Source organism: Anser anser (assembly GCF_964211835.1).
Source record: "Anser anser genome assembly, chromosome: 26".
NCBI classification, from domain to species: domain Eukaryota; kingdom Metazoa; phylum Chordata; class Aves; order Anseriformes; family Anatidae; genus Anser; species Anser anser.
Genome location: NC_139747.1, coordinates 2,757,409 through 2,776,307, shown reverse-complemented (window position 1 = coordinate 2,776,307; position 18,899 = coordinate 2,757,409). Strand labels below are relative to the sequence as shown.

Here is an 18,899-nt window from a genome sequence, read left to right as displayed (position 1 = left end):
TTGTCAATCATTATTTTGGCTAAACAGTTTTATGACTATTCCCCCTTCCCCAAAGTCATGTTTATTATTACAACTAAACACTGACTTTTCTAATAGCCTTTTTATACATCCTTTTAAATGTCTTCTCTAATAATCCAAAGAAACTTCTCATAAACTCCCCCTTAGCGGGAAAGGGGCAAGATTGCTTGGGCAGATTAACCAGGCACATTTTCACTGCTCTATGTATTTTACAGCATGTGGTCTCTAATAGCTAATGCAGGACTGAAAAGCCACGAGCAGGATTTTCACTAGATATTAAGCTGCTGAGCTTGGTTACTATCAACATTTATGTGTTTATTTATTTATTTGGACTGAAATAGCACCTTGCTTTTTTATTATTTTTTATTTTTTACTATTTCCGTACAACTTTCCAACAATGAAAAGTGTTTGCTTATAAATCCGTGGGTAAGAGATCTGAACATCTAGCGCTTCAAAGCACGACCATGTAGTCTTCCTTCACGTCACACTGAACAGTAAGTCACAGAAGTTTAGCCAATGACTTCAAACTCAGTCACGACTGTTTGCAGTTTTCAGTAGGACTAATTATCCTTGCGTTTCCTACCTCAAGTAACATTAAATAGACATTTCTGGAGGGAGAAATGCGTCCTGAAAGATTCAGCCACACAATATGGATGAAAATCTGGTTTTCAATAAGAACGCAAGAACAGAGGGAATTCAGCAAGCCTGGTTGTAGTCCACTCAAAGCATCTTGTAGTTTAGAGGCAATCTCTCTCTAAAAGAACCTGCTTCTCCCTTGCTTCATACCACATGGAGCCATTTGTACTCATAAAAACTGCTGCCTCCGTTTGAGTAGAAACTGCCCATGTTCTGTGTTCATAAGCCTTCACAGTGTGTTTCCTGCCAGAGGTTAATAACAAGGCACTAACCTACATGCTCAAAAATTGCAATTACCCTGGAAGGTAGAAGAAATCAGAATTCTTCATCATGGGCAGTTTTGCTCCACAGTGAGAACTAAAGGTTCAATTAAGTTTGTGGTCATAGAGATGCCATCAGTCTCTAATCACATCCTGTTTTGACGCTAAATGTGTTTTGTTTTCCAGTTCTGGGAGCTGTGCACTCAAATCCCTTAGATTAAGCATGTTGTTTGTTCATTTATCCTTTGAATATTTGTATAGAAGATTTCCTTTTGACGAAAAAATAGTAATAGTAATGATGGTACCTGCATCTTAGATACTGCTTCCTACATGTAGAGTTGTAATTGTTTGATAATTCAGTTAAAGTGACTTTAAACAAGTCACTGCTATAGACTTTTGTTCCCCGGGGCCACAGTGCACAAATTAATGTGCAGGCTTATGCTGCAGCAAGAGTAGCTCAGGTTAACTATTTGGAAAAACATCTTAGCAATAAAGAAACAAAGTTTTTGAAAGAGCTTAAACTTCACAACCGTTTACAAAGAATTTATTGCTTTTCAAGTGCAATTTCCAGATAAAGCAGTCTTATGAACAGGCCTAACAAACTGCTTTTGGAAATGACATGGGCAAAACAGCTCCTGTCTTGGAAGAGGGTAGTGGACAGTGACCTAGAGTTCACTTCTGACTCTGCTTCTATGAATATCCCCACTTTATGCATGGGAAATGAAGACAGCGGTGAAAGGCCATATCCAACGTCATGAAGCAAAACTGCAAGTAGAACTTAGGTCTGTTCTCTGTGGGGGCAAGCTAAAAAGTAAGAAATAATAAAAAATAAAAATAAAAAAAAGAATAGAAAAGTAAATAATGTGTTCATTATAGGCTTTTTCTGCCTCTAAGTTTGAGACTTTCCTTCATTGCTTCAGCATTTGAAAGGAACCTTTACCTGCTGTTCAGGAGTAGACCAGTTTATCCAGACCGACTTATCTTCTAGCTTAGCTCCTCAAAAGCTCCTTGTATGGACCAGAGTACCCATGTGTGGCCAGAGGGATGCCTGTTTCTGGGCCACTTCACCTGCAGTTGCTCGACAGATAGTGTGTAGCATTTGTGCAGTACCAATTCACCCCAGCTCTAGGCGATTTTCAAAGTCACAGCAGAAAGGAGCTGCCTGAAGATGAATGGTTTGGCCCATACAATTCTTCCCAAGCCAATAACATTTATTTGATTCTTTTTGAATTTGTTGACATTTTTGAAAAGTAATTAAAAATGCAGAAAGTATACACTGAGCAATTAAGAATTAGAAAGGAATATTGGTCATTAAAATAGTGGTGACAACCATTCATTTTGAAATGATTGCAGCCCAAGATTGAAAGCAATTGCAATAGGAAAGCAAATTTTATTCAAGAACACTGTTCTTATTTTGAGGTTACAGCCACTGTCCTCCTCTAATTTTAACATTGTTTAGTATTCAAGAACTTGAAATGGATAGTGTTGGTTTTGAACTGGGTTTCAGCCATTAAAATACGGGGCGTATTGGTGAGATTCTCAGCTCAGATGATAAGTTAGAGACTGTTTCTTGTTATGTTACCTTCCTTATGTAGCCAAGCCTGGCATTAGTGTGCAGTTTATCAAGAATTTATTGTTGATATCAACCAAATCTCCTTCCCACTGAACCCAGGATTCTCTTGAATTTGGAGGGAAGAGCAAGAGTATATTGCATGTAATTAGCTTGTGGATGAAATTCTTACAGAGATAAGCCTGAATCCAACCCTGGATCTGTACACCTCTAAATGTAGGGGGGAAAGTAAAAAGAGAGGCCCAGGCTGGTCTCCCACGCTGGATCTGGTTTCCCATCTAAAAAATGTAAGCACCCATTTAATGTGCTAAATCAGAAAAGTCAAGGCTTCGGGAATGGTAGAAAATTCTTTATAAACTTTCTTCTCTTATTTTCTTACAGAAACTCGAGTTTTCAAACTAAATTGAAAACACCCACAAAAAAACATTTGCCCTAATTTTTCATGTTTCCACCAGAAAGCAGCAAATCCAGTTTTATCTGCAAACAAGTAGTCTCAGCTTTTTGTCAAAAAATAGTAATCAGAATTGAAGTATAATCATTTTTTTATGCAAAGTCATAACTTTCCACGGGAAAACCTCCAAATTCCATTTAAGGGCATGTCTGCATTCTAGACAAATAACACAGATACACAGAAAAGCTTTAAACTAGCTCACTCCAGTACCAGTAAGAGCTTAGTACTGTCAATATCAACTCAGCATAGACTACTTTACCCAGTTCTCCGACTGGAATCAGCTACATGCACAAGCTCCTATTAATGCCATGTTGGATTGTGGCTCTGAGCCTTTTTTTCCTTTGCCTTTGGCCAGTATCTTTGGAAAAACATTAATGAGCTCAGCAATAAAAATGTAGGTCCCATTCTATCTTCAGTACCAGATGTTTGGGGTGAACACAGCCAGTGAAGAAAACTTACGGTCGTCACTGTTGGGGAGCTTTATTCTGCACCTGGTCTCTTCTCTGCAGCTTCAGTATGGGGAAATCCGTAGAAGAAATGAACCACGAGTTTCATTTGCTTTGTAACAGGGAGCAGCCAGGGTCCCCTGTTTTGGGGACTCTGAACCTGAGTGATTTGTAGGGCATCAGGCGGGAAGTGTGTGAGGAAAGCTGAGCACAGGGCCCAGATCTCTGCCACCTCCCGTCACCTAACAACAAAGTGATATTTTTCTCTGTGCAGGAAATTGGATCTCAGTCTTTAGAGGCAAGACAGTCTAGAGAGCAATTGCCTCTCTCCTGGCCAGGCATATGCCAGTAAGTGTTGGCATTAGGCACAAAGAGAAAAGGACAAGAGATTTTCCTATTGACCTTTGCAAACTTGAAAAAGGCTCCCATTGGTAATGCTAAAGGCAACATACATTATTGTTCAAAAGAGAAGTGCCTCTAGCAAGTTCCTGATGGATAATAGTGGTGTTTACTTAAGGAAACTGGGTAATCACAAAGGTTATTTTTTATTGGGTGCCATCCTTTTTAGCATCCTCGTACACAGCCGACGTCAATGTGTGTCATTAACAATGACTTGTAAAAGGATACAGCAGTTGCTAAGGAAACCTCTGTTGCACAGGAGCTAAACAAATAACAGCAAATTAAGCAGGGAGCAGAGGCCAAGAAGGGCCTGATTCTGCAAATCTTTACCCATGCAAACAGTCTTAGGCTGCAAAAACTAGTCTTGGGAGTTTGCTAGGAGATGTTCAACCACTCACTTGAGAAAAAGGTTGGAGATACAGGTTGCTCGTCAAAGACTCCTCAAACTTTTGTACATTCCCTAAAGCAGATCAAAGGCAGCATACAGTAGAAATAGCACATAGCTATTTCTGGCCTCTGAATATAATCAATTGTCATTTGAAAGCATCCGTGTAATCTTTGTTGTGATATTAATTTCACTGAGAGATGCTAACAGGAAACACTGATGTACATGGCCTTCAATCATCCATTAATCTTCAGGAAGCGTATGGCAGATGGGACACCTTTAAGCGTTAATGGGACGTGTCTTCAGGACAAACCCAGGTATCCCTGTGTGCTTCAGAGGGATTTTCGGGGAAGGTCTGTCTTGGTTGTAGGGATTGCAGCTTTGACGTAAGGGCTGGATGGCATAAACCAATAGGACCTGTATTTGTAAAGACCCTAAAAGAGCAGAGCAGCTTTACAGGAGTTCTGCAGAGATGCTCTGAATTCCTTCTGCCTGTGAAAGGAGAGACGAGAATATTAGTCCAGCAACAACTTTCCTCCATGAAAATCCTGTTGTGTTTTTTTTTTCTGTTTTTCTTTTTTTTTCAGGTGACAGGTAGTTTTCTCTTCACGGTGATTAGACGAGATGACCACAGGAAGACACAACCACCATGACGCAGCCACTTAATAGCTCCTCGTGCAGAAGGTTCTGCAGCACCTCCAGGTCATTCATCACACACCACATAAAAACGAGGTTTGGAACAAAAAGCGTGAAGTTATAACACGAAGGCTGTGGAAACAAGTAGGTTGGATAGGATGGTGTAGCCCTGCAATGGCAGATATTTGTTACCTGCATCCAGGTAAAAAAAACAGGGTCTTATATCTTCTGGAATTTAACACCAAAAGGAGCATTTCTCTGCAGAAAGTACAAAGCATCTGACAGGGAGGAATAGTCTCATTCCACTCAAGGGAGTTAAAGCAGTTTATTGAAGTTGTGATTTTAAACTAGTGTAGTTGAAGGGTTGCAAATTGCTGAGTAAATGTTGATTCTTCAACTTCAATCAGATTTGTTTCAGTTCAGTTCAAGCCAGGAAGGAGAATATTTAGCCTATGCTGGGCTAAGCCACTGCAACCAAAATAAAAGTGACCATTGTAAATTTGTAGCAGTGAAGTAAACCAATGTGAAAGTCTGTGAGTAGACAGCAAGATCTTTAGAGGAAAGGACTCTCTTTTATACACATTTTCATTGAACCCAGGACAATGGGACCAGGATTACAGGGTGTTACCATGATACAAATGAGACACAGTATTAAGAAAAACAAGTGTTACCATAGAAACAGCTGATAAATGGGCACATGCAAAAAATTTGCCCTTAATTTGCGTGTTTAAATGGGAGGGGAACTATTTTGATCCTGCTTAATTGCAGCTGATCTTATTTAATTGCACTTTTTTTTCTACCAAGTCCAACATAGTGGCACAGCAGCAGGATAAAACTTCAGTGGCCTATATTCTTACCTCCTGCCACCAGGAAACTGAGGCAAGGACAACTGTTCTAGCTCCCACCAGCAATATGGATTTATCCTTGCCTCAGTTTCACCCATCCAGAAACGTAAAGCAGGCAAGTGAAAATTAAAAAAAAGGCCTGAGGGAAAAATCATCAGTTGCCCACTTCCTTTGCTTGAGTGGGAATAGGATCGGGTCCTATGTTGCAGAGAAGGGGGGTCGTCTTTTCCTGTTTGTCCTTTGCAAGGTGCTAATGCTGATTTTAAGGTCACGGGAGAAAGAGCTCTGCATTTAGCAAAGCGGAAAAACAGCAGCTAAGTGTGGAGAATCGGAAACCTGATTTGAATAAGAGTAACCAGATTGTAGGAACTTTAAATAGAATGGCAACTAATGTAATTAAAATGAAAAGGTTCAAAGCACATTAAAGGGCATTAATATGCAATAAGGAAATTCTTAACTTGCTATATCTTCAAATACACAGTCCTGAAGGTGAAAGGAGCAGTGCCCATAAAAGCTGTTCTTTCGGGGAGGGCATCGGGTTCAGTGCATGAGAAAGGTTCAGTTGCAAAAGCCTTCCGTGGAAAGTTTGGTTATTGCAGGATGTTTAGTGTGATAGAGCCTTGATAACAAGTGCTAGGCACACTAACGCCATGGCACAGATTTACGTGTGAGCTGAACAAACCTTTATCTTACAGTGTGATGCTCAGTCCTTCATTCTTTCTAGGTCTGCCAAGGCAGATAAATGTGTATAGACAGAACAGAGAAAGGGCCAGACTGATTCAGTAGCCCCATTGCCCTCATGAGCTGTCTCCTGTAATGGCTGGTACCAGTTGCTTCAAAAGAAAGCGTGTTCTGCAGTGAACAGCTCTGAAACAACCAGCCTTCAGGGAATTTCCTTCCCAGACTCCCTTGTTAGATGTTAGCTTAAGTCCTTATACCAGATTATGGCCCTAAATATAGCTTCATTTCAGAAGCAGATTGTTTTATTTTAGCAGTAGAAATGGATGACATTTTTTTGGACTGTGAAACAGCATTAATAGCATCACTATTCTAACATTTTTCAAAGCTTCAGAAAACTAAATGAAAAATTCCCATTACATATTATCCTTTCTACATTGAAAGGATTAAAACCAGCTAGTCAACACAAGCCCTGCATGTCCTAATTAACTCCTTTTCTTGTAGCTTTAAATGATTCATTTAAGCTCCCTGCATAAATACACATTTCACTTAATGGAACTGGAATTTTGCCATGGATACCACTCAAAGCAGGATTACACCTCTGTGCATCGGAGTAGCCGGGCAAATATAAACTCCTGAAACTCCACAAAGATAGCAACAAATGCTTGGAAGAGTAACAGAAAACAAGAACTGATAGATGGCAAATGCTCCTTGTTGGGACCGAAATATTTTTGTCTGGAGGTGTCACAGTCACCACTGGGTGGGGAGGCAGACCACACGCACTCACTCGTACCTACACACAGCCTTTGAATATTCTCACAGGAACTATTCCCAAGCATATGCTGAACAGATTAGGTTTTACACAGTGTGTCCCACCTACAGTAACTGCCATATGCCAGATCTCCCAAATTAAGGACTTATATTTCTTTTGCACGATGACAACGCAACTTGTTCTCCTGCAGGAATCCTCAAATTCCTGCTCAGGCTGTTGCCTAAGAAAGCTGCTAGACATTTTTTTGGACCTTGCATTTGTCAAGAGCTGCTAGGACATGCTGTTTTCCCAGTGCTGGTGTTTTAACTCAGACATGCTGTGTGCTAACTAGCTGTTTTAACTATGGGGACAGAGTTCTCCTCCTTGAACCTTAAAGGAGTGCAGCTAACTGTATACCTCTTAAGTATTTTTGTATGCAATCTGATTTTTTGCCTTTTGAAAGGGAATCTTAAAAAAAAAAAAAAAAAACAACAATAAAAAACAGTTTCTAGTCCCAGTGGGAGTTTTTTCTTATTGAGATAAATACATAGACATGACAACAGAACATGTATACCCATTGTAGCTACCTTCTAGGTATTGATGTTGTTACAGCATAAAAGAACTCCAGTTGTAATCCCACATAATGGAAAATGATCCTCCCAGGGATAATACTTAGGCAGGGACCATAAGAGTCCATCCACAGCTTCTTAAAAATAATAGCCTTGTGGTTGAAACCTCTGCTCTGGGATATGCAGTCTCTATTGGACAGCAGTTTTCTCCAGAAATGACAGCGTTTCCCAGACTAGAAAATATCTTCTTGCTACAGCGGGGAATTTTCTTCTTCCTCTTCCTCTTGGTTTTGGTTCCTTTACTGGGACTCTCACTAAATCTGAATCAGGCAGGAAAGAGAGAGAGAGGCTGTGATCAGTGAGAGGGAAAAGGGGCCTGGGCACAGTGCTGCAGTGTGTGCCACGAGTAGAAGAAGGAGGGATGTGTCTCAGCATTAATAAATGACAATGAATCAGCAGTGATGGGCGAGATCTTTGGCTGATGTACATCCATGGAGCTAAGTCAGCGAGTGGACCCAAAGGCGTGATTCCACATACACTGCTATTTTTGTTATATCTGCATCCGGTCCTCTGCACAATTTTTAGCGGTAAAACTGATTTTCTACTTCTCTCAATTTGCCTGCTAAAGCTCCTATTTTATTATGTAATTTCATTGTCTTGAAGCAAGAGATGAATCCCAACGATTTTCATTCTCCTCCAGCTGCTATTTGCTATTCTGTAAAGGAAAGCCAAAACCCAAACACAACCCAGATGCTAAAGTGAATTCTAGAGACTCTGATAGGATTCAATATTATAGTTTTTAGCTGAGAAACCAGAATATTCTGAATCCAGTGATGGAAAAGTAACTAAAACCATTTCCAAAGGGAGGCACAATAACACTAAAAGAGTGGATAACTAGGAAGTTTTTATAATTGCATCAATTACAGAGATGACCACAGTCCATTTTGCATTTGAAATGAAGTGAAATAGATGTTCTGGGCACAAATATCATCACATACTCACTAATTACTTGATGTGAAAGAAAACTTTGGCCCTGATGGCTTTACGGAAGTCTGTTTGGGAGTAGTTGGGGTATTTGTCCTGCTGAACAGGAATCTAAGTGTACTTTTCATAGCCTAAGGTGTAAAGATACAACATCGACTGGCCTGAGAATGAAGACTTTTCATTGTCATATAAAGGAATGACCTGGATTTTACTGAAACTGCTGAGATTTCAAAGGGAATATATTTGCTAATAATCAAAAGCCCAGGCCGTAAGTAGGAATCTTATGCAACAAAATAATTAAACCGAATTCCTCTGGGTCCCTGTGTGCCTTATGTCCCACCAGGCAGGAGCTTCCATTTTAATGAGCTGTATTCGTCGGCCAGGGGCTCATGGTGTGTAATGCCATGGGAGTCAACGGGTCACTGTTGCTCATGCCAGCCGAGAGCGTGTCCCTTCTCGGTGACACCGGAGGGTGAAGTACCCAGGCCGGAACAGAGAGCAAGGCAGAAAATGTCAGTGGGAGAGAAAAGGTGGCAGAAAATGTCAGTGGAAGAGAAAAAGCTGCAATATTAAGTCTTAATTTTAACACAGAAATTTTACGTCGTTCAGCTTACGGGGACTCTGTGTAGAAACCTCGGTGGGAATACAGTACTTTGACAATTGCAGGGTACTGCTCGTCAGGTGGAAAATAGGTTCATCGGCCTCATGTTTTTAAGTCTCATACAACTGTGCCTTGAATTAGCCCACTCCCTTCCAATGACCTTTCTTGCAGCATATTTTGGATATTAAGAAGAGCTGGATCTGGGGCAGAGCAGTTCATCCCTCAAGCCAGGAAGCTGAGATGCAGCCAACTCAGAGGAACTTTTTTTTTTTTTACTTTTTTTTTTTTTTCGGACTGTGTACGTTGCCAAAAGATTAGAAATGACAATCATCAACACGAACGAGAGCCAGGGTAGGACAGGGCTGCCTGCAATAACAGAGGGAGCCACTCTGACAGTGCTGGAAATGCTCCTTCAGGGTTCACGGAGGCCAAGGGGTTCTCAACCCTTTTCGTAGGGTGGATGATGTTTTAGTGCTGAGATTCTCTGGTGAGAACATGATCCCACGGACCCCACCTCTCCTTCCATTGGAAAGAGAGGCAGCTTCAGCCGTTGCTTACGTGGGAAGTGACGGTAATGGGAGAGAATTGAATGTAGCTTTAGCTGCCTTTAAATGATTTAACAGCTGGATGTAAGGAGATGTGACTGCCACTAAAGTTGTTCCATTGGTTTCAGGAGCTGGACTGGCTTCCAAGCAAGTAAGCCAATTTAAGGGCTTATATATAGTGTCTGTGGGAATCCCAGGCCTGAGCACCAATTTGGGACAGTTAGCTTCTTAAGGCCCCAATGAGAAAGGGAGGTGCAGCCAGCCCCACCATGCCCCCAGGAAAGTGAGGGCATGATTTGAAGCATCAATGATATTGGCTTTGTCATGTTCACAGTTTGATTTCACGTGAACTGCCGGGGAGACAGTCCAGCAGAAATACTATTCCAAGCTTTCTCTAGCACTACAGGCCACAGGGAAACAAGGTGGTACTCCAGAAAACCTTTTGCTTGAACCACGACCCTTTCTATATTAGCTTGTAAGTCCCAAACTGCACAAAACCCTCCTTGTTAATATGCATTTTACGTAGGCAGAGCTTTCAACCAAAGGTCTAAGAAAAATTGGGTGCTGATCCAAAAAAAAAAAAAAATGCTGGGTGTTCCTTGGGGCAAGAAGTTCTGGAACAACTAATAGTTAATTAGTTCAGTAGAAACACTTCTGGAACAAGTGTACAAAGAGCACAGGGCAGAGGGAAGAAAGCATGCAACTGAAGTTTTCATAGAAATTTTTTCTTCAGAAAAATATCTTTGCATTTCTTGCATTTCTCTTTTATAAATTCCAGCTCCGTCCATTCCTTCCGGTATGGGTAATCACAGAGCTTTGTGTTATGCTTAAGAGTTCAGAAATCTTTGTCCTTGTCTAAACTTTGCACTACAGGCCTTGTTTATGAGCTGTCTGGAGAGGATCTGAGACTCAATGGAGCATTGTTCAATAAATAATAAAAGCCAGACACAAGTAGGTTTCTTTTATATGAAGCTTTTCCCATAGGAGATACTATATAAAAAGAATCTGGTGTATAAGAACATGGATTCTTCCTCTACAGAATATAATTTAAACTCATCAAATTAACTAGCACTTTGACATTGTGTCACTTGAAGCAATTTGTAACATCACATATGAAACATAAAGGCACTTTTTAAGACAGGACCTTGTTGTGATTTAGATTCTTTTATTATCATGCCAGAGGAAGCTGTAATTCATTTCTGTCCCTGTGATATATAAGTGGCACTTTGCTTCATGTTTAATAACAAAAGAATTAAACAGGCCTCCCTGGCCCACCTCACTTGTGCTGAAGAATCAGTTTTGTCTTACGTCCATTCATCTCCTCTCAGTTTATGATAAGTATTGCATGCTAGAGCAAGATAAAAAATACCTGTGCTGTGGTCAGAGTTAATGTAGCAGCTGTTCAGATTTTATTTGCACTTGTTCAAGGCCCAGATTTGATAGTCCTGATAATTACTCCGTTTCCTTCTGGTCAGTAACACTTAGTTTCATCTTCACTGCAAACACAGTTGTTGAAACCAGATACACGATAAAGGCATTTCATGATACAGGGAGTCAAGCCTCTAATCTTTCTGAAATCCTGTTACTAAGCAGTGCAAGTGGTGACAAACCCATTTGCTCTTCTTGTTCCAGGCGATTCCTGATTTTTGAATAAAATCTGTATCTTCCTGAATCAAAGTAGAAAATTGCAGCCTGTGCTCTTGCATTATGGCTTTTTCTACACTTCTGTGACCCGTCTGCTTATTGCACGTATCCATCAGCCTCAGCCTTTTCATTAGTTCATCTGTTTGGAAGACATAGTGATCAGGTACGAAAAAAGGCTTAAGATAACATGTCATCATCTCTTGGAATATGAGATAAGTGATATTAGTAGTGAAATGTTCCATAAATCATCTTTATCTGCACAGCTGGATGGGATTTAAAGGAACATGGTCAAAAAGACAGGAACGTGTCTTTACCTTTGCATTACTCAAAATGCCTAAGGGGAGACTGCAGCTTGATCTAACACAGCTTTCATCGCATTTCCTTGCAGAGCTTGTCCTGTTAGAAATGCTCTTACAGCCCTACAGTATCACTTCTCATTTTGAACAAAGATATGCCATTGGACTTCTTTGTCTGCCAAGACTCCCTGGTTTTGTCCAAATTTTAGTGGCAATAGACAGCTCAGGAGCAGGTTTCTGCACACCAAGCCCAGTAACTCACATGTTCTCTGTCATCACAGGCAGTTCATCTTCTCGTAACTCATCTCTGCATCCTTTTTATTCTTAGGAGGAGCTAAAGTGAGAAAATCTGCAGGAGACCACGATACAACCTCACTCACTCCAACTGCGCGTAACCACAAGAAGAATTTGGGGAGCAGTGCAAAGGTGTCGCTGAGGCTGTTCCACCCAGGCAGAGCTGCTGAGACACCCCAGAGCCAGATCGGGAGGTGAGCAACAGGTAAGCAATGAGGACAGGGAGCAAATTTGACCTCAGTCTGGTCTTGGAGGAAATTCCAGGCAGCAGGGTGTTCATAGCCTTAGTCTGGGTGATGTGAGGATAGATACGGCTAAAGGCTGGCGTGTCGGATGCCAGGTACTATGGCCTGTGTAAATCCATGTGATGGATAAATCCCACCTGGAGCTTTAGGTTGTTATTTTCATTAAAACAACCTCTTTCAAGGATGTGCCGGATTCTTAAAGTTAAGATGGCAAACATAATAAAATAGCTGGTTAAAAGACACACTGTATCCCAAAGGCCAGTGAAAACAGGGGAATGATTCCTCTTCATTTCAATGAGGTTTGGATCTGGCCATTGCCTGGCCTGTGGCTGGGAGAGAAGTGGAGAGTAAACACAAATGAGAAGTGGGCAACCAGGTATGTAACTTCTGGTTGTGATTTACCAGTGAATAAGCCCTCTGTTTGGCTGGGGCGTTGAGTAGCCGCATCCACATGTCCACTCTTGTTTAGACCATTCTCACAGGAAGGCAACTGCATATTTGTGGCAAGCTTAAGTTGGGAAAACTTCAGTCGAACCAGTAAGGATCTGTTCTGTTCTACCACCATCACCACCAAAAGCTATCTGGTATTTTAAGGAGCTTGCACTGCAGATTTCCATATCTCCAGAATAAAATTGCATCTTTGCAGGGAGAGGAGGAAAAAGGAGTCTCAAACCAAAACATTTGGGAAACCACAAAAAGGAGGCTCTGTGGCTAATATCTATCTTCTCAGCCCAAGCTGGATACGCTGGAGTAGCAAGTCTTACTCAAAGTGGAGAAATTAGAAACAGCCTGTCCTGACAGCTTCCCCACAAGATCTGCCAAGGGCAAAGAACGGCCCCCATTTCCAGCTCTGCACCAAGGGGGACAGGGCTGACTGGCGTGGTGCTGAGCACGTGAGCACCAGGATGAATCAAAGGCATGAAACAAGCTGCCAGTTAGGGCTTCAAAGTCCTTTAAGAAGAAGCCAGGACAGATACACATCACACCTCTGGTCTAAGGCAGAGCGCTTGAATGGCTGAGGCCATAACCACAATGGGCTTTGAATTGAGCTTCCAGAAGGATTTACAGTAATGTAGCTCCAACAATTTCAGCATTGTGTCTTCCTAAATGAGTAGAAAATCAGGCCTAATAATGGAAACTTTTCTAAGCAACCTGATACTCCAGAGCCTCCTAAACACAGAAGTAGAGGGATAATAATGGTAATAAAATAAGAGCCATCCTAAAGGCATGATCCAAACCATTACCAGTCTCATCCAGTCCCTTCTGCCTGCCGTTCACCCCAAATGACTGTAATTTCTTTTAAAAGGGGAATGTACCTAGAAAGTACCTTTTTTCTGGTGGTCATATGCAACATTTGTAAGGGAGCCTCCATCAGAGGAGGGCACCAGCTGAGACGGGCGAAATTTGAGGGCTCTCAGTAAAATAGATAACGCCTACAGTGCATGAGAAAAGGCTCTTCACAGCAATAGAAGACAGCTCCAAGAAGCACTTCTATGTCTCTCTGCCTCATGCAGGATTGTAAGTTTAACTGATCCATCTTTATTAAGTATTTTGAGAGCCTCGTAGTTGCACAGCTGCACCATATTTACATTCTTATTAAGGAAAGCAGACTCAGTAAAGGAAGAAAAGGGAGTCTTAAAGACAGCAGCAAAGCGAAAGGAAAGGAGACTCTTTGCAGAATGTTTTCTCAGGTGTGAGAAAGGGGAAGACTGTTTCTAGCCAAAGATATCAAAGGCAGGGAACCCCCTCCCCAGGCTGTTGGGCTGGTGGGGTTTGGTTAGGCTTGGCTCGGCAGCCGAGGAGTGACTCAGAGTGACGGGGAGCGATGTTTTTCATGTGTAATCGGAATGGGTAGGAGCCTTTGTTTGGGAACCTTTGCTACTCCCTGAGTGAGTTCATCCCAGTGAGGTCAGCAGATAAAACATGCTGGAGACAGGTGCAGAAACCTCCCTGAGTTTTTAACACAAGCGTTTTAAATGCTCTTTAGTACTGCTTGGATTAGTCTTGTCCGGTGCCTGTTCTGAGCATGGTTCCCTTAGCAAGAGGATGCCGAATGCAGTCAAATGACCTTGTGGTTATGGTGCTAACTAATCCAGGACCCTAAATAATCCAGTCCTTCCATCTTAGACCCTCCCCTGCAGAACGGCAACACCTGCAGTGTCCCTGGAGAAGTGACTGCCTGGGTGTCCACCGTCCCCAGCCCTGAGCTGATTTCACAAAGCCTTCAGAAGTTACTGAAGAACTCAGAATACATAACAGTGCATTGCTCAATAGTTACGCCCCACAAATGTACATGGTTAGGAAGAGAATTTCTCTCCCACATGCAACAGAGCAAGGCTGTTTGGTTTGTGAAGGAGCTTGAATGGCACAGCTTCTCCCACAAGCGGGGTTAAAGAAATAGCGTGGCATGGGACACCTCCTCCTCATCCCTTAGTCCTTTGGGCTAAGAGACAGGGACTGAAGGCACTTGGAGGCAGATAAGGAATTTTTAAGTGGGGCTGTGAGTTGCAGCACTTTGAAGTTGCATGGGCTAATGAAGAGAACACTTTGTCCTGGAAAATGGGAAGTCGGGTGGGACCGCTGGCTCTGATGACCTGTTGTGTAGCACTGGCTAATTTGCCCATTGTCTCTCTTGGCTATTTAAATCTGAAGCTCTTGGGGGCACCATATGTATTTACACAATGGGGCCACGATTTCCATAGCACTCGTGCTAATTATCCAACACAAATAATTAATGGATGGAACAAGTTCTGGCTCCTGGGCTGAGCTTCTAACCACCTGCCCTGCTTATGACTTTAGGCCAACTTGATTGCCGCAGAGTGAACACAATGCAGTCAAGAAAGCCCAGCAAATGATCCAACTTTTTGCTAAATATAAAGGCTAAATATCCAGTAATCCTAAACCACATCAGCCCTTTTCTTCACCTAGGCTGGCTGCATCCTCCCATAACTGCTAAAAGCAAATAGACTAATCAAAGCCCAGAACCTTAATGCTATTAACCACTGCTGGATATTACCATGTTGCAAGAACAAGAGCGGCAGTAGCAAGCTCTTGGATCCGTGCCATCGCTTTATTACTTATTACTTATTTTTATATAGCCTTTGGCATGGCAAGAAGTCCTTCTTTAATTATAAACAGGAATGAAGAAGCCACAAGAGGAAATCATACAGTATTGTAGCCGGATAACTGGTACTGCACTGATTACACAGGGGCTCTTATCAAAGCTGACACAGTGCTGGGGCTGTGCAGATATTGTGCTGGAAGCCACAGGCTGTGCGTGGGAGAGAGCCTCGAAGCGGACGTAAGAGCAGTGTAATTCTGCTGAATTGAATTCTCCATGGAGAACTTTTTTGTTTCCTTTTTCTCTCTCTCTCCTTCTCTCCCCCTGCATTAAGGAAATAGGAGAAAAGTAAAGACAAGTCCTGGGAGACGAAGAAATAAGATAAATGTGTAACCTTTTCACTTCTTCTTTCAACATGTCAGGGAGGGGGGGGCGGGGGGAGAGAAGAAACCTCAGTTTGACACAGATGAGCTCTGGATAAAGACAGTTGTTTGTGGAGCCATGAGAAAACTCTTGAATCCCGTTTAAGTCTCTCCCGAGAAGTGAATAACTACTGTTTGTTTATCTTGCCAAAGCCTGCTCAGTTCTCTGGAAGGGCAGTCAGCCCCACCTTCTCCGTAGGCTCTAGGATCCTACCCTGTAGTAGGTTCAGCTACTGTTACTCCACCTTGGGCTGTGCTGCTCTCCGTGCTCAGCCTCACCAACACCGGAGGCTGCTCCGAGCGCTCCCGCAGGTCTCGGGGCACATTTGTCTGCGACTCAACAAGGAATCGCCAAAGGACTGCTGGAGCAGAGGCCATAAATCCGCTTTTTTTAATAGTTTCTCCACCAGTAATATGCTTGGAGACCATGGAAAGTTGCCTTCTGCTGTTCTGGATGCTGTTCTCTCCATGGGTAGCTGCATCTCTGGGGAGAAGAAGAGCATAAGGCTCTGCCCATCCCTCTTCAGCCCTGATTTACTTGGAGCTTCTGCTGGGCACTGCGGTTGTTCAGGCTCTCTGTGCTGCCCCTTAGGGACCGCACTGGCCTGGCAAAACCTCTGGCTGCCCCAAAATATGGGAAAATACAGGTCTGTCTTCTCCCCTGCGTGTTCCCTTGCTGAGCAGAAGGCTAAGTTCAGCTGTTTGGCTGATAGGCCCCTTTCTGTCATTTCAGGCTACGAAGCACCTGTGAACTGAAAGTTAGAGGTTTGTGCCCATGCAGGCACAAGGCTTTAAGCCAGGCTGCCTCAAGTAACTGTTACTCACAATATGATCGATGATTTATGTTTTATTTTGTTTTGCTTGAGGTCGAAAATGAGCCCTGTCTCTGTTTGTACATTTAAATTCTTACAGTGATCTTGCAGCGAACCCTGTGGATGCCTACAGAGGGCCAGAAGCCCCTTTAGTTTTGTGGGGTTCTGTATTAACAAAATGAAGCCTTTTGAGCTTCATTGTCTTGTTTTTTTCCCCTCACTTCCCACTCTTGATTATTTTTCCAGCCAACGCTCATTGAAGGCCCATAAATAATCGTGTCAGAGCTGCAGACATCTTCCAACCCTTTTAATTTTTTTCCAAAAGCCCCAGATACCATCTATGCTGATTGAAGCCAAGCACTGTGGAGGGTTGGTGAACTTGAAGCTTTCATTGCCTACAATCTATAAAGGAATAGAAAGCCAGAACATATTTTTATTGTGCCCAAAGGGGATTCAGATCAAGGGTTTGGATGAACTTCCTTGTCTTTCTTTGCTCCAAGTACTTCTTTCTTAAAACAAAGTAGATAATTTACTAGTGATTTGGGTGATAATGTGGAGCCAAATTCTTGGTGGTTTCCTTCACTTAGTTCCCTCTGCAGAGAACTATGTTCTGGTGACATTTCAGGGCTATGAAACAGAGTCACGGACAGATCCTGCTGGGAGCAGCCGCTCGCACTGCTGTACCTGGGGATTACATCTGCTCAGGAGGGCTCCCAGCCCGTCGGATTGAGCGTAAAGGAAGAGGAGGAGAAAATCCTCTTGAAATTGAATGTGATGACAGGTAAGGGATGAATCACCTGCTTAACAATGGGAGGATTTCAACAGTTTCGCTCTTTCTCCAAATCACTAAAAAGACAGTAGTTCTGTTATTTCCCCCCCTCATTCCTGCATCCTGTGTTTGGCATGGGGAGAAGGCAAGGGCAGGCTGAGAGTCTCTGAGACTCTGAGAAGAGTAAAAAGACCCAACTGGGCACAGAACGAGGATGAAATTCCATCACACATCGCTCGCTACACATCCAGTGCTGGCTTGGTGCTGGGATGATGCTATTGCCCTTCTAAAACCATTCAGAAGAATTTCATCCAGAGGTCAAAGCACAGCTTCCACTAGGAAGACTGGAGGCACATCACTGGCACATCTCCTGTCAATCCCCTTTGAGGAATGTTCTGAGGGCAGGCCATGGCAGTGTCCATAAAGAAAACCAAGTCCAGGATCAGTGAAACTCCTCAATAGACCAGAGGAGTGCCCACGTGCATGTACCTAAATACTAAAGCAAGCATCATATAGGAAAACATACCCACAGTCTTCTTTACCAATACACCCTGTTCTTCCTCCATTGACACTACCCAGATTTGTTAGCCATGTAGCTATCATACTCCAACTTGTCTTGTACTCCCTGAGCAAAGTAACAATTTATAGTCTCACAAGATGCTGTGAAATGTAGATCTGTGAGGTTTAAAATTTCCCATTTTATTATTTTTATTGTTATTATTTTAATTAGAGAAATAAAAATTAAACCTGAGTTGCATTTCCCTGTTTACCTGCCCTCAGGCCCTTTAAATTGGGATGGGAAAGGGAGAAATTGTGTTTCTGCTGGGGTATCTCTTTGCCAGCTGGTTCCTATGGGCTTATATTCCCTCTAAGTGGTAAGGTTTTTTCTTTGTTTCTTTTTGGTTGTTTTGTAATTTTCATTATTGCTCATCTTTTTATTCTAAAGAAAATGGTAGGCCATCAAAAGTAGCTGCTCAGAGTGGTTTTCGGTGATATGCGAAGCTCTGCCTGAGGTTTTCAGGTGCATGTGATTTGCTAGGTGATTGTGGCTTTGAGTGGTTTGATTCACACAAGGAAAGAGGTGGTTTCCAAAAAGAAAAACCAACTTGTTTATGGTCTTGGTTGGCTGTCCTGGCCCCAGGCTGCCCGCGGTGCTTCTGTTGGTTGCTGCCTTGTCTGAGGCCTGGTATAATTTAGCCCTGAGCTTAGGTGGGATCTCTAAGAACTGTTGTAACACATTTTTTTCCTCTTGAGCAGCTTCAACTAAGAATAGACAAGATGGACAGAGGAAAGGTAGGAAAAACAGGGGCACAAAAATTATATAAATTGCCCGACATTGTGCAGCACAGCTAGAAATAGGCCATGGGTCTCATAATGCCTCGCCGATTTGCTTGTGTCTTGCTCTGAAATACTGATTGTGAATTGTATGAATATTTATAGTCCTGTGGCTGCTGCGTAGTGTGGAGCTAGCCGTGACTTTTGCAGTGCGAATATTCTGGTGTATCATTTACAGGATATTTTTGTTTCCATGCAAACATTGGCTCAGTTTGGGAACAAATAAAATTCAATTTTCAGTTCAAAT

At 42.4% G+C, this 18,899-nt stretch overlaps 1 long non-coding RNA gene across 1 annotated transcript in view; it reads left to right on the top strand.

Moving 5' to 3' along the window:
* LOC310886737 overlaps positions 1 to 18,899 on the top strand; it is a 170,498-nt gene that overhangs the window by 136,478 nt on the left and 15,121 nt on the right. Inside the window, exons 3-5 of the long non-coding RNA XR_014575442.1 lie at positions 4,753 to 4,867; positions 12,043 to 12,213; positions 17,174 to 17,329. This is a non-coding gene — a long non-coding RNA (uncharacterized lncRNA). The remainder of the gene's footprint in view (positions 1 to 4,752; positions 4,868 to 12,042; positions 12,214 to 17,173; positions 17,330 to 18,899) is intronic.